General features: G+C 39.3%; 1 protein-coding gene across 3 annotated transcripts in view; it reads left to right on the top strand.

Moving 5' to 3' along the window:
• BACH2 (BTB domain and CNC homolog 2) overlaps positions 1 to 14308 on the top strand; it is a 304321-nt gene that overhangs the window by 14192 nt on the left and 275821 nt on the right. The window contains exon 2 of one of the 3 annotated variants that reach the window (XM_056566114.1): positions 4691 to 4794. The exons of the other annotated variants lie outside the window; for them this stretch is intronic. The gene's annotated coding sequence lies outside the window, so the exon portion shown is untranslated. The remainder of the gene's footprint in view (positions 1 to 4690; positions 4795 to 14308) is intronic. 3 annotated transcript variants of the gene reach the window in all.

Here is a 14308-nt window from a genome sequence, read left to right as displayed (position 1 = left end):
ATACACACAAAGGGAATAAACATGTGTATAGCAAAACAGGTGTTACTGCAATCCTTTTCTGTGAGAAATACTTTATTTTCTAGAAAAAATGTAGGGGTGCCAACATTTACGGCCATGGACTGTATGTTAGCATTTTTTGGAGGAGGGGGGAGGGGATTTCCCCCCCCCCAAATTATTCAGTAGAAATTTTTGAGTCACATAAATAGAATCACATGACCTGTAATGACAAAAATGCAGATCAAATAAACACGTCAAATAAAGAACATCTATACTAATACTCTTTGAAAAAAAAAAAACTGCATCTTGGAGGAGGAAAATGTGACTTCTTTTTTTTGTTTTTGTTTTTTTACCAGGCCAAAAAGCACCAAACAAAAGTTGTCTGGTCACAGCCTTATAGATTTTCTCTTGTCGGTTCCTGGTTTTTACTAAAAATACTGACAAAAAAAAAGTGTGAACCCAGACTTAGCTGTAGTGCATGGAGATGCATTGATCACTGAGGTATACATAAAATAAAATAATTAATGGGGTCGTACACTACTATCAGCCTTGGCAATGTTGCGGTGGATTCACACAGCGCAGTTGCCGATGCAGAGTTAATTGTTTGTTTGTGTAAAACTTTGTGTTAATTTTGCATACAATGCTACCTATATATGACAAATCTTTTGTTTGTCCATTGTACTTGTATTCTGCATATGTTTTGGTTTGATAGTTACATATTTTGTGTCTATATGAGAAGTAAGCAGAAGTAAGAGCACAATTGCTGATGCAAAGTTAATTGTGCTTCCAATTGTTTGTGTAGAACTGTTTGTTCATTTTGAATACAAAGATACCTATTTATGATAAATCTAGTAATTGTACTTAAATTCTGCACATGTTGCGGTGTGGCATATTTTATGTCTATATGAGAAATAAATGCAAGTAGCAAGGATTTTATAGATTTTTATGTTTTTTATGCAAATATATATTCCATCTATTTCTATTTAAGAACACATATTAAATGAATTTGCTCAGTGATAAAGTTGGTTGTACCTGTGAATGTACGGTGTAGTAGTGTTTACATCTTGCATCACAAGTGGTTATTATAGCATAGTGGTTATGGTTTTGTGCTGTATCATAGCTCCCTAACCGATGCAGGCAAACCTGTGTAAGTAAGCTCATGTTAAGGCCATGATGTGTGCCATACTGTTAGCTGAAATAGGAAAACGCTGGCTAAATAAATGATGACCTTCAACCTAGTAATAGTTGCCGGGTCACAGCTGAGAATCCTGACTAAGCTTTGAAGCTAAATTGGTCTTCCTTCTTCCTTGTCATCATCCTAAGCCTTCAGATCACTAAGAGAAAGGGAAATGCTATGTGGACACTGTTGTAACATGTAGTGCTTGTAATCCTGGACTGTGGCTTTCCACAAAGCATATCCAAAAGTTATTTGTCAATTACTTATTTATTTTTATTTAATGAATTATTGGACTGGTAAACAATCTATTTTCACAGGAAGAAATGCCCAGATAACTATCTTAGTGTACGCTGTGTTTGGCTAAGAATTATAAATATAACATAAAATTGACCCTGTTATCTGTTTTAGAATGTATTTTAGACATCTTTATATGATTTCATCCTGGTAGTGGATTTAATAGTGTAAAGTATCTTATGAACGTATAGTCGAAACTTTCCAAACTGTGTGTCACATGCAAAGTGTAGATGTCACACAAAGATTAGCATTACCAACTTACATGTATTTTTAGGGCTTTTTCTGTCGTATTTGTGTATGCACACCATGATCGAGGGTTCATACAGGTGCTGTGCATAAACAGTAACTGTAATTGGTTTGAAATAGTGGAAGTGTTCCAATCTCAGGCTGTAGCATGATGTAAAGGGCCTGAGACTGAATAACTGATGCGAAAGAATGCATTTCTAAAAAAGTGTGTGTGTGTGTGTGTAAATTCTTAAATCTGCATGTAAATATAGTTGTTGTTCCAATTTTATTCTACCTTTCTGTCAGACCTTTAGATGTTGCATGTCGATAAATCACCTTGATGTTTGTACGATTTTCAAGAGATGTATTGCCCTTGTTTAACATTGTTATACACTACACACCATGGGGGAGATTTATCAAAACCTGTGCTGAGGAAAAGTTGCCCATAGCAACCAATCAGATTTCTTCTTTTATTTTTTAAAAAGACCTCTACAAAATGAAAAAAGCGATCTGATTGGTTGCTATGGGCAACTTTTCCTCTGCACTGGTTTTGATAAATCTCCACCCATGTGTAGGTGTAAATGTATGTGCTTTGAAATGCTTATGGGTTGAATCCCTTTATAGATTGAGGTATTTTTTACTTGACTAGCTTTGGCCAATTGTTAGCATAGTGGCACATGCTCTATAAATCACCTGGTTCATTAAATAAATATGATAGGTCTATTGTATGAATCACCATTTTCTTAATGTAAGTACATTTTGTAGATGATGATCTTGAAGTGTGAACATTGACCAATGACAGAGAAATCATGGAAAAAGGTCTTTCAAAATGTGAACTTCCCCCCTTTGTCGCTCTTAGTTTAGGCTCACACTTGCATTTATTTTTACAATTTTTGACACATAATTGGATCTTTGAAAACATTGTAATAATGTTTTCTATCAACTCATCTAGTATGTTTTTCTCACAGGATCCAAACCAGCATGCTACTTCTTGTGTTGTGTAAATATTACCAAAAACATTTTTGTATCAGCTTCCAAACCATTTGCCTCTTACAAAGGGAAGACAATCCAAAAAGGAATCTGCTCTCCCGTACACGTTATTTCATCAAAAATGGGAATTGATTCTGACACAAATGTTTATCATCTCTGTTGTGCTGGGATCCATCCCCAGATATAATGAAGAAAGTGCATGAGAGTGGATATCATCCACTGTGAGCATGTCTGTGAACATAGAATATGAAACTATGTTGCATAGTATTTTGATTACATTTGGTTGCAATGTTCTATCTATATTATTGCTTCCACTGTGAATTACACTTGCTTTATTAGTAAATATTATTTTGTTTCTGTAAAGTTAACATGAACATTTTTGTTATTCTGTTTTTGTTTTGTTTTGTTTTTCAAGTTTATTGATAATAAATGAGATCTTGTACATAATGCAAAGGTAATTTATCTACAGCCTAGCAACTGAATATGGGTTATTATAGGCAAGGTCTTCTCATTAACCAATGTGTGGGGACCCCTTTTACAGCATGTTCTACCAATGTACAGATAGCACTGTATGTTTACAAAGCCCAGGTTTACTAAAACTGTCTCATTCTTGAAAGTATAAACCTGGAATAGACAGTTTAAATAAGCACCAGATTTACCACAGTGGCTTAGGCTGTTGCCTTTTTAGACTGTCTAGTCTATTAGTTTGCTTAAACTGTGCAAAAATACAGGCACATTTTTAGCACATCATATACATATATATATATATATATATATATATATATATATATATATATATATATAAAGAAAACCCAGACCAAATTGCTTTTTGTTGGTATATTTCTTTTAGCTGTTTTGGAACTCAAAAACTATCAGACTAAGGCAATGTTCCCACACAGTGTATGCAATCTGTAGAAGTAGAACTGATATGTATGGTACAAATAGTCACATGTTTACAAAATACTGTAGACTTAAGGTGCCAGAACAATCCAAGAGCCAGTCTAACATTTTTAGTGACTTGACAACACTTCTATAGGCATCAGTTTAAAACAACTCAATAAGTTAGGTAGCAGCAGCTAAGGTCTTGATGCATTGACTGCCTAACTCCATGAAATTAGTTTATACTGTTGCATGGATCATAAGACTCAAAGAAAATATACTAAGGGATATAAATAAACTTTAGGGCTCACACACCTGGCAGTATGATGGAGACCACAGAGAAGTGAAAGAGATAATTCCATCGGATTTTATTAGTTTAAATCCACTACATGGGAAGTTAATGGTACTGTTGAATCCAGAAGTTTTTCTTTGACAAATAATAAGAATTGATTGGTGAAATATACCGTAAGTGAAACTGTCAAGTGTTTTCTACATGTGTACTTTTTTGCTATATTGTTTTCTTTAAATGTTTGAGAACATTTGTTGCTTCAAAAAACAATAGGGTGTTTGTCTTTTCAAAACACTGGTTACTAGAGCCGTGATATTTACCAATTTACTGCCAAACCCTTCAATCAGGTTGTACACTCTTTTATGGTTGAAAAGCTGCTATACAGTGTCCACACTTACAACAGATGTAGCTTTTTCCACTTTGCAGAGTATCACTTTCAGAAACTTGTAGCAATAAAAAGAGGAAGTTCTGTGTTTTGTGACTCTGAATCTTTGAGGTTACAAAAGAAAACAACAACCCAGAGCAGTGTTGTGATTGTTGTAATACCAGTCTGAATAGTTCATGCTAAAAATTACCTGATTGTGTGGTGCCAAGTGTATCCGTGCCAGTGGTGTGTGTATGTGTGAGAGAGTGGCACAGCATTACTCAAAGCTAATGTTATTTTATTTAAAATAATAAAATAATATTCCTATGTGTTACTTGTAAACATTGTCATTATGTCATCTTGTAACCGTATTACCTGTAAGTTCTTGTTTTATGATATACAGTAGAGAATACTATGGCACAATTTACAAAGGCAGTAATAATATAGCATAGTAAAATGTTGTTGTTCTTTACAGGGCATAAGAGGGGTTAATTTTGACCTTGAGTTGGAAAACAGGAACTGTAAATGTGGAGGTGTTCCTGATGTCCAATTTACATACACCCATCTTTTATTTATGAGGTAGGTGTGTGTAGTGGTTTGTGTATGTGAGAACAATAGCGCTTGTCAGCAGTTTCCTACAGGCAGCTGCTGCTGACTCACGTGTCTGCTTCAGCCCTGAGCTGCCCTCTCTAAATCATCCACAGCGTGAATGAAAGAATGTGCGACTGTCAGTTATCTGATGGCTATTCATCTCACTTGTACCTTCCCCTTTAACAAAACAAATGGGGAAATAAAAAGCATTGCCAGGGCAGTTTGGAGGCTGTTTACTCTGTATACATACTACGCTGCCCAGACTTTACCTTGATTGCACTTGGCTCATTCCAGCATGGAGTACAGAACAATTGCATCATTTTGGTCGTAACAAAGGAAGTATTGTTCTCTTCTCTGTTGCATGCATCATGCTATTTTTCTGGGATTTCTTCCACAGCCCTTCCCCTCGCTGAGATGTAAATAAGACTCCTACAGTACTCAGACTAAGGAGTAGTCCAGAGTTTGAGTTTAGCTTTTATTTTCTTGGGCATGTTATGACTCTTTAGATGTGTGGATTTATGCAATCTATGCTTTGCTACTATATCTTCAAATCCTGCAGTTCTAGAGAATGTGTGTAGTCCGGACATAGCAGCTTTTAAGTGTAAGATAGTCATTAGTTCTTGTGTGTGATTATGCCGACGGCACCCATTATTAAAGTGATTCCCACTTTCTGTGGAATCCCCATTAAAGAATAATTGGTCCCATTTTTCTAATTTGTTTTACAATGTTTCTTGTGGATTCTCCTTCCAAGTAATTGTTTCATTGTAGAGGAGTCTGGGGACATGTGCCCAGGAGGTAGGAAAGAGCCTGTCCTTAGCTGTTAAAGTTCATGGTGTTTTTCAGGAAATCAGGGTGAATGACCTGGAAAGAATCTGTACAGTCATGCAGAAGTGGATCATCCAACAGAAACTGCTTATTGCTGTGTTTGTATACAGAAACTAAAGGGGAGTGCCTAATGCTGATGACACCTCCGGTACCATCTCCAGCTGACCTTAGAATGCACCATTTCTTCTTTCCTGCCTTTACACATCAGATTATATGTTCCGAAAAATACAGCAACTTACAAAGCAAGGAAAGCCTTCTGTTCATTCAGATAGTGTTTTTATTTTGCTCTGTATTGTTCACATAACATAATAGTGTCTGTAATACCGATGTGGTAGAAAGCTTGAAAAAGTACCCCTCATTTTATAGAGAAAATAAGAAAGTGATCTGTACTAAGGAGAATGATTTAAATGTAGAATACATTGCTTTTCAATTACTGCCAACAAATAGAGAAATCCATATGCTCCTTATAGGAGTCTAAATATATAAAGAACAGTAAAATGGATCCTTGGTCTCACAATTTAAGTCATTCAGGTCTACTGTATTTACACATCTAATATTAAACTATGTAGGCTTTTGTGGGGTTACTGCAGATGTATATTTTATATGCATTTTCTCCCTATAGAAGGCAATGAAGTTTCAAATGTATGATTCAGATCGGTATTCTCCCTATAGAGAGGACTGAATTCTAAAAATACAGATTTGTACCCATATTCATCACACTGAAGAGAACATTGATTTATTTTACAAGGTTTAATAATCCAAAGAAAAATATTTTTTTTTCATCCCATTATTGAAATTATTACAAAATGGTTTCCATTCTAATGAACTCCATTTGCTTTTGAATTAGATTTTTCTCTAGTAGCTATAGTCAGCCTGTAACCTGCTCATCATGGTAAGAATAAGGGATCGACCGATATTGATTTTTTTAGAGCCGATACCGATAACCTGTGAACTTTCAGGCCGATAGACGATAATTTATACCGATATTCCCTGCATTTTAATCCCCCCCCCCCCACCAATATTTTTGGTAAAATAAGGGTGCATGTGTGTGTGCGGGTATACCCTGATAAACTGTTTCTGGCCCCGCAGAAGCCGCTGCAAATCAATGATTTAATGCGGGCGCTTTAAATCAATGAACTGCAGCGGCTTTTGCGGGGCCAGAGACCGCCGCCCCCAGCCGTTTCTCTCTCCCTGCTTGTCCTGAGTCCAACCACCGACGCTGCCCGATTGCCTCCCCCTACCTATCCTCTGGCCAGAAACCGCCGCCGCTGCCCCACTGCCTCCCCCATCCCCGGTTTTATAATTACCTGTTCCCGGGGTTCACGCTACTTCTGACTCCGGCGGCGTCCTGAGCTGTCGCTGTGCTCCGGGGCCGCTGACGCTGATATCGCATTGAGGATGTAACTTGTCATTGCGAAGCGCACAGCAACAGCGCAGGACGCCGCAGGAGCCAGAAGTAGCACGGACCCTGAGAACAGGTAATTATAAAACTGGTAATGGGGGAGGCAATCGGGCAGCAGCGGTGGTTGGACAGGTCAGGACAGGCAGGGGGAGAGAAGCGGGCGGCGGTCTCTGGCCCCGCAAAAGCCGCTGCAGTTCATTGATTTAACGTGCCTGCATTATCGGCAAGGTAATTGCCGATACCGATAACTTCAAAAATCGTGAATATCGGCTGATAATATCAGCCAAACCGATAATCGGTCAATCCCTAGTAAGAATCTGTTTGAGTCAAGGCTGGAATTTCTTGCTAAAATATGGACCCAACATGCATTTCTCTATCATTACCTGCTGATTTCATAATTTGAATACTTCTGATTAAAGGGGTACTCCAGGATTTTTATTTGATTATGGGGACATAAAAAGTGTAAAAATAAAAATAAAAAGTTAAAAAATGTAAAATAAAAAAAGTAAAAAAATTTGAAAAATCCCCTCCCCCAATAAAAAAGTAAAACGTCTGTTTTCCCATTTTACCCCCCAAAAAAGCGTAAAAGAAATAATTAATACACATATTTGGTATTGCTGCGTGCATAAAAGTCTGAACTATTAAAATATATTGTTAATTATCCCATACGGTGAACGGCGTAAACGTAAAAAATTGCTGCTTTTTTGTCACATTTTATTCCAAAAAAAAATTTCTAAAAAATTTATAAAAAATAAAACCTAAGCAAAAGTGGAACTGATAATAACTACAGATCATGGCGCAAAAAATTAGCCCACATATCGCCCCATATGCAGAAAAATGAGAAAGTTATAGGTGGTCAAAATAGGGCAATTTCAAACATACTAATTTTGTTAAAATGGTTTGAGTTTTTTTTAAAGCGGTAAAATTAGAGAAAAGCATATAACATGGGTATCATTTTAATCGTATTGACCCACAGAATAAAGAAAATGTCATTTTTACCGGAAAGTGTACAGCGTGGAACAAAACCTTCCAAAATTTGCTAAATTGCGGTTTTCTTTTCAATTTTCCCACATAAATAATATTTGTTTGGTTGCGCCGTACATTTTATGGTAAAATAAGTGATGTCATTACAAAGTGCAATTGGTGGCGCAAAAAACAAGCCCTCATATGGGTCTGTGGATGGAAATATAAGAGAGTTATGATTTTTAGAAGGCGAGGAAAAAAAAGCAGAAGAAAATGCAAAAATAAAATTGGTCTGGTCCTTAAGGCCAAAATGGGCCTGATCCTTAAGGGGTTAAAGGGGTATTATTAGCTGGTGAATACTACAGAGGAAATTCTGTTATTTTTGGAACGCAGTGCTCTCTGCTGACATCTCTGTCCATTTTAGGAACTGTCCAGAGCATCATATGTTTTCGGATCTGCTGCCACGGGGATCCGATCAGCCAAAATGGCGGCCAGAGGTCCCCTTACCTGCTCTGGCCGTCATCCCGGGGTCTTTTCCTCGGGTCTGAGATCGAGCAGACCAGAGAAGATGACCAATAATACTGATCAGTGCTATGCATATGCATAGCACTGTTCAGTATCTGCAATCTAACGATTCCTATAAATAGTCCCCTATTAAAAAAATGTAAAAAAAAATTTAATAAAAAGCGATTAAAAAGTTACATATATGCCCTGTATACGGAAAAAAATTGAAAGTTAATGGTGATCAAAATAGATTGATTTTAAACATACTAGTATTTAAAAATACTAATTTTGTTTGAAAAGTTTGAGATTTTTTTAAAAGCCGCACAATAATAGAAAAGCAAATAACGTGGTTATCATTTTAATCGTATTGACCCACAGAATAAAGAAAACCTGTAATTTTTACCGTAAAGTGTTTAGCATGAAGACAAACCTTTTTTTTTTTTCTATTTCCCCACACAAATAATATTTTTTTATGGTAAAATTATTGATCTTATTACAAAGGACAATTGGTCATGCAAAAAACAAGTCCTCACATGGGTATAAAAGAGTTATGATTTTTAGAAGGAGAGGAGGAAAAAACAAAAATGCAAAAATAAAATTGTCTGTGTCCCGATAGCCCGGAAAATAGGGATGATCGGAGCTGTCAGAGACAGCCCCGTTCATCCTAAAGGATAGGAGCGAGGTGGCAGACGTGCCACCTATCCCCTGCAATTGGCCGATCCAGCCAATCGGCGAATCATAAGGCAGGGGCGGGTGGGAACGTTCATTTCCCCCGCTCTGCCCACCCCTGGATGTCGGGGCAGAGCGGGGGAAGATGGCGGCGATGTGCTGGGGCCGCTGCGAGGACCGCCGGCGCAGGGTGCCTGGGTTTCGGTGGACTGAGGACCAGGGACCGGCGGCTGACAGAAGGAGGCAGCAGGCAAGTGGAGGCAGTGGAGGCAGCGGCGGCGGTTTCCTCGATACTGCAGTGAAGATTGCCGTAAAGTGATCTTCACTGCTGTATCTAGGAGTTTCAAAACTACAACTCCCAGCATGCCCAGACAGCCTTTGGCTCATGCTGGGAGTTGTAGTTTTGCAACATATGGAGGACCACAGTTTGGAGACCACTGTCCTTCCAGATGTTGCAAAACTACAACTCTCAGCATGCCCAGACTGTCCAGGCATGCTGGGAGTCATAGTTCTGTAACATCTGGCCCTTCAGATGTTGCAGAGCTACAACTCCCAGCATGCCTGGACATTATCAGCATGCTGGGAGTTGTAGTTTTGCAACATCTGGAAGGGCATAGTTTGGAGACCACTATACAGTGGTGTCCAAACTGTAGCACTTCAGATGTCAATTCAAAGTATGCCGCGACTGTCGAGGCATGCTGGGAGTTGTAGTTCGGCAACATCTGGCCCTTCAGGTGTTGCCAAACTACAACTCCCAGCATGCCTGGGCAGTCTGGGCATGCTTGGAGTTGAAGTCTTGCAACATCTGGAGGGCTACAGTTTGGAGACCACTACACAGTGGTCCCCAAACTGTTCTCTCCAGTTGTTGCATAACTACAACTCCCAACGTGTCCTTTTTGCTGTCTGGGCATGCTAGGATTTATAGTATTGCAACAACTGTAGGCACACTGGTTGGGAAACATTGTCTGTTTCCTAACCTGTGTGCCTCCTGCTGTTGCAAAACTATAACTCCCAGCATGCACTGACAGGCCATGCATGCTGGGAGTTGTAGGAGTTGTAGTTTTGCAACAGCTGGAGGCACACGGGTTGGGAAACACTGAGTTAGGAAACAGACAGTGGTGCAGAAACACTGCAGTAGTCTGTTACCTAACTCAGTGTTTCCAAATCCCAACCAGAGTGCCTCCAGCTGTTGCATAACTACAACTCCCAGCATGCATGGTCTGTCGGTGCATGCTGGGAGTTGTGGGGTGTTTTTTTGCTGTTCTGGCACCATAGGGGCTTCCTAAATGCAACATGCCCCCCAAAAACCATTTCAGCAACATTCGCTCTCCAAAATCCCGTTGTCGCTCCTTCCCTTCTGAGCCCTCTAGTACACCCACAGAGCACTTTACATACACAAATGAGGTAGTTCCTTACTCGAGAGAAATTGGGTTACATATTTTGTGGGGCTTTTTCTCCTGTTACCCCTTGTAAAAGAACATGTTAGTGTAAAAAATGAAAATTTTGAATTTAATTTTCGCCTCCACTTTGCTGCTATTCCTGTGAAACCCCTAAAGGGGTAACAAACTTTCTGAATGTCATTTTGAATATGTTGAGGGGTGCAGTTTTCATAATGGGGACCATTATGGGGTATTTCTAACATAAAGGCCCCTTAAATGCATTTCAAAACTGAACTGATCCCTGAAAAATTCTGATTTTGAAATTTACTTGAAAAATTGAAAAATTGCTGCTGAACTTTGAAGCCCTCTGATGTCTTCCAAAAGTAAAAACACGTCAACTTTATGATGCCAACATAAAGTAGACATATTGTACATGTGAATCAATATAGAATTTATTTTGTATGTTTATTTTCCTTACAAGCAGAGAGGTTCAAAGTTATAAAAATGCAAAACTTTCAAATTTTTCATGACATTTTCATGACATTTTTCACCAAGAAATGATGCAAGTATTGATGAAAATTTACCACTAACATAAAGTAGAATATGTCACGAAAAAACAATCTCGGAATCAAATTGATAAGTACATGCATCCAAGAGTTATTAATGCTTAAAGTGACAGTGGTCGGAATTGCAAAAAATGCTCTGGTCCTTAGGGTCAAAAGGGGCTCGGTCCCAAGGGGGTTAAAGGGGATAAGATGTCTGACTGCGGGGGTCCCGCCGCTGAGGACCCCAGCAATCTCTCCTGCAGCTATCACTTGTCATCAGCCTCAAAGAGCAAAGAGCACTCCATGTCTGATGACTCACGATACAGGCTCTGCCCCCTTTTGACGTCACATCCCGCCCACTCAATGCAAGTCTATGGGAGGGGGCATGACAGCGTGGGTGCTGCAGGAGAGATTGCGGGGGTCCCCAGCGGTGGCGTTTCTTAAAAGGGTACTCCGTCCCTAGACATCTTATGCCCCTATCCTGAGCACTCCTGTCATCTGGTGCATGGAGAGAGTCTATGGGAGGGGGCGTGATGACCACCATGCCCCCTTCCATAGACTTGAATTAAGGGGGCGGGGTGTGATGTAACGAGAGGGTGGGGCAGTGACATCACGATCCTCCGGCCTCTGTATTGGCCATCATCAGGCACGAGCGAACTTCGCTCCATGCACAAGATGACATGGAGTGCTGCAGGAGAGATCACGGGGGTTCCCAGCAGCGGGACCTCCGCGATCAGACATCTTATGCCCTATACTTTGTATAGGGGATAAGATGTTGTATTTTTTATTATTCATTTTTCTTTTTCTGATCAAGTTGTGCATCTTTATACTTTTAAATGAAATATTTATAATGATTTGAAGTCCCTCATGTAGCTTTTAAAAAAATATTACGAGTGTTTTTGAAGATGCTTTATGGTGTAAAACACTCTTTTAACCTTTTTTTAAGTAAATGTTATTAGTGTATTAGAATTCGTAAGCCTAGAGGTTATTACAGTTTTTCAACATGTTTACAGCAGAACACTATTTTCTTCCCATAGTGCATCATGATTCCTTCTCTTTGCCATGTAAGCTATGCAAACATATCCAGCTATCCACATGATGAAAAAGCAAATTAAATTTATCAGACCAAGCCACCTTCTTGCTTCATGGGCCATTTCTGAAACCTGTTGACCTGTTGTATGTGCTTTTAGGAATGGACAGTTTGTGGAAGCTGTCTAGTCTGTCGATATGCAGCCCCAGACACAGTAATCTGCAATGCACTTTATGATTTAACATATTTCTATCAGCAGTCTAGGAGTTTGTGCTATAGTAGCTCTTTTGTGACATTGGATCAGATGGGCCATTCTTCTCTCTTCATATGCATCACTAAGCCTTGGACATGCTTTACCCTATCGCCAGTTCTCTGGGTATCCTTTCCCTGACCACTTTTGGTAAATACTAACCACTGCATACTGAATGCAATCAACAGGAAATGCAGTTTTGGAAATGCTCGTACCCAGTTGCCGAGCCATCACAAATGGCTCTTGACAAAGTTTGTCAGATCTTAAAGTTAATTTATTACAAGAACTGCTCCTTGTCTCTCTCCAGGTTGGGTGTGGTTCTGCAGCCCAGTTCCATTTAAGGGAATGGAGCCAAGTTGTAATACCGCACACAACCTGGGGACAGACGTGGAGCTGTTTTTGGAATAAATTAGCTCACTTTTTCTATTCCTGGATAACTCCTTTAATGCTTTACCATTTTCCCTACTTACAGCAGATCAACATCAATCACTGACTCTTCACTTGCTGCTTAATATATCCCACCCCTTGACAGGTGCCACTGTAACAAGATAATCAATGTTACTTGACCTGTCAGTGGTTTTAACACTTTGATGACCATCGATACATGTGTTTACAGGGCTGCATCCACCATATAAAGGCACAGGGATGTCTTATGACACGTTATTCCCTGTTTTAACAGCCAGGTTTGGGGGAACTGCCATTCTTCTAGGGAATTTACAGAGAACAATGCCAAAATTGCTGCTATTTGTCCATCTTGTTTACCAAAGAAAATATGCAGTGAAAATGGGATGAAAAGTTGCACATACCCCAAAGTCATTCTGAAAAAGTAAAAGCCCTCATACAGCTCCTCTGATCAAAATAATAAAAAATGCTATGGTTGGAATGCAGTGACACAAAGTTAGTTTTTATTGTGCAAGATTGGGGACACATAGTTTTCTGCACTCAAATTGAACTAAAGAATTCAATATCATAGTAGAAAAGAAAAAAATTAGTTGAAAATTAATTAATACATTGCTCTATAAGACAGGACGTGACAAGTTTGTTATAAATGCAGGAGCCAGCTAAATGTTGTGCGTCACACAACGTGACGTCATATGATCAGTTAGTGTCCCTTCTTTCCCTGAGTCACAGCCATGAGTGTCCCCTCTTCTTACTTACCTATCCTTCCATTCCTGCACTGTTGGGGGTCCCTGTAGATAAGCCTCTTACCCCTTTCTCCACACTGGCACCCACAGTGCCCTGGGAGAGTCCCAGGGAGAAGGGCATGGAGTGGCCTGCTGAGACATGGCACAGAACTGTTAGGTGTGAGCCGCAGGGATGGGGTGAACGTTGTCTGTGATACAGGGGATGGCTTCAGCACTTCCCGGAACAGGACATACTCACAGCTCAGTAGCAAGGCGGGACACAAAGGACACGATGTTGGCATTTGAAGTCGCTTACCCGCTTCCTTCTTGTAAGTACAGAGCTAGACCGTCTGTGTGACATTAATGCAAAAAGTCTGCTGGGCAGCAGGATGCAACAACCCTTTCCTCTCAGCCCTGCACACTTTTGGGAAAGCTCAAAAAGTTGCAATTTTTTAAGCTACACTGCAATGTGTGGGTGTGTGCGCAAAAAATATGCAACTTTTTGTATACAAAAAAACAGCCTTCATATGTTTCCCAATTAATGTTTCTTAACCCTGCCAATAAAAAGGGATCTTTCTAATAGGGAATTGAAACACATAGCATATTAGAAAGTTGAACAACTTCACAAGCTATATTTACCAAATACTGGAAATCCCATATAACCTAAACTTATGAAGTGAGCAATGTCTGAGTTGTCAGGTTTAATAGTACACTTTATAACTGTCTCTACATGTAGTATAAATAGTCCACACAGACTAGTTACATTTTTTTTTTAAATAGCGGACTTAAAGCGATGCTTAACTTGTGCCAA

The sequence above is a fragment of the Hyla sarda genome, chromosome 3, assembly GCF_029499605.1.
Source record: "Hyla sarda isolate aHylSar1 chromosome 3, aHylSar1.hap1, whole genome shotgun sequence".
Classification (NCBI taxonomy): Eukaryota; Metazoa; Chordata; class Amphibia; order Anura; family Hylidae; genus Hyla; species Hyla sarda.
This window is presented reverse-complemented; position numbering and strand designations above follow the sequence as displayed.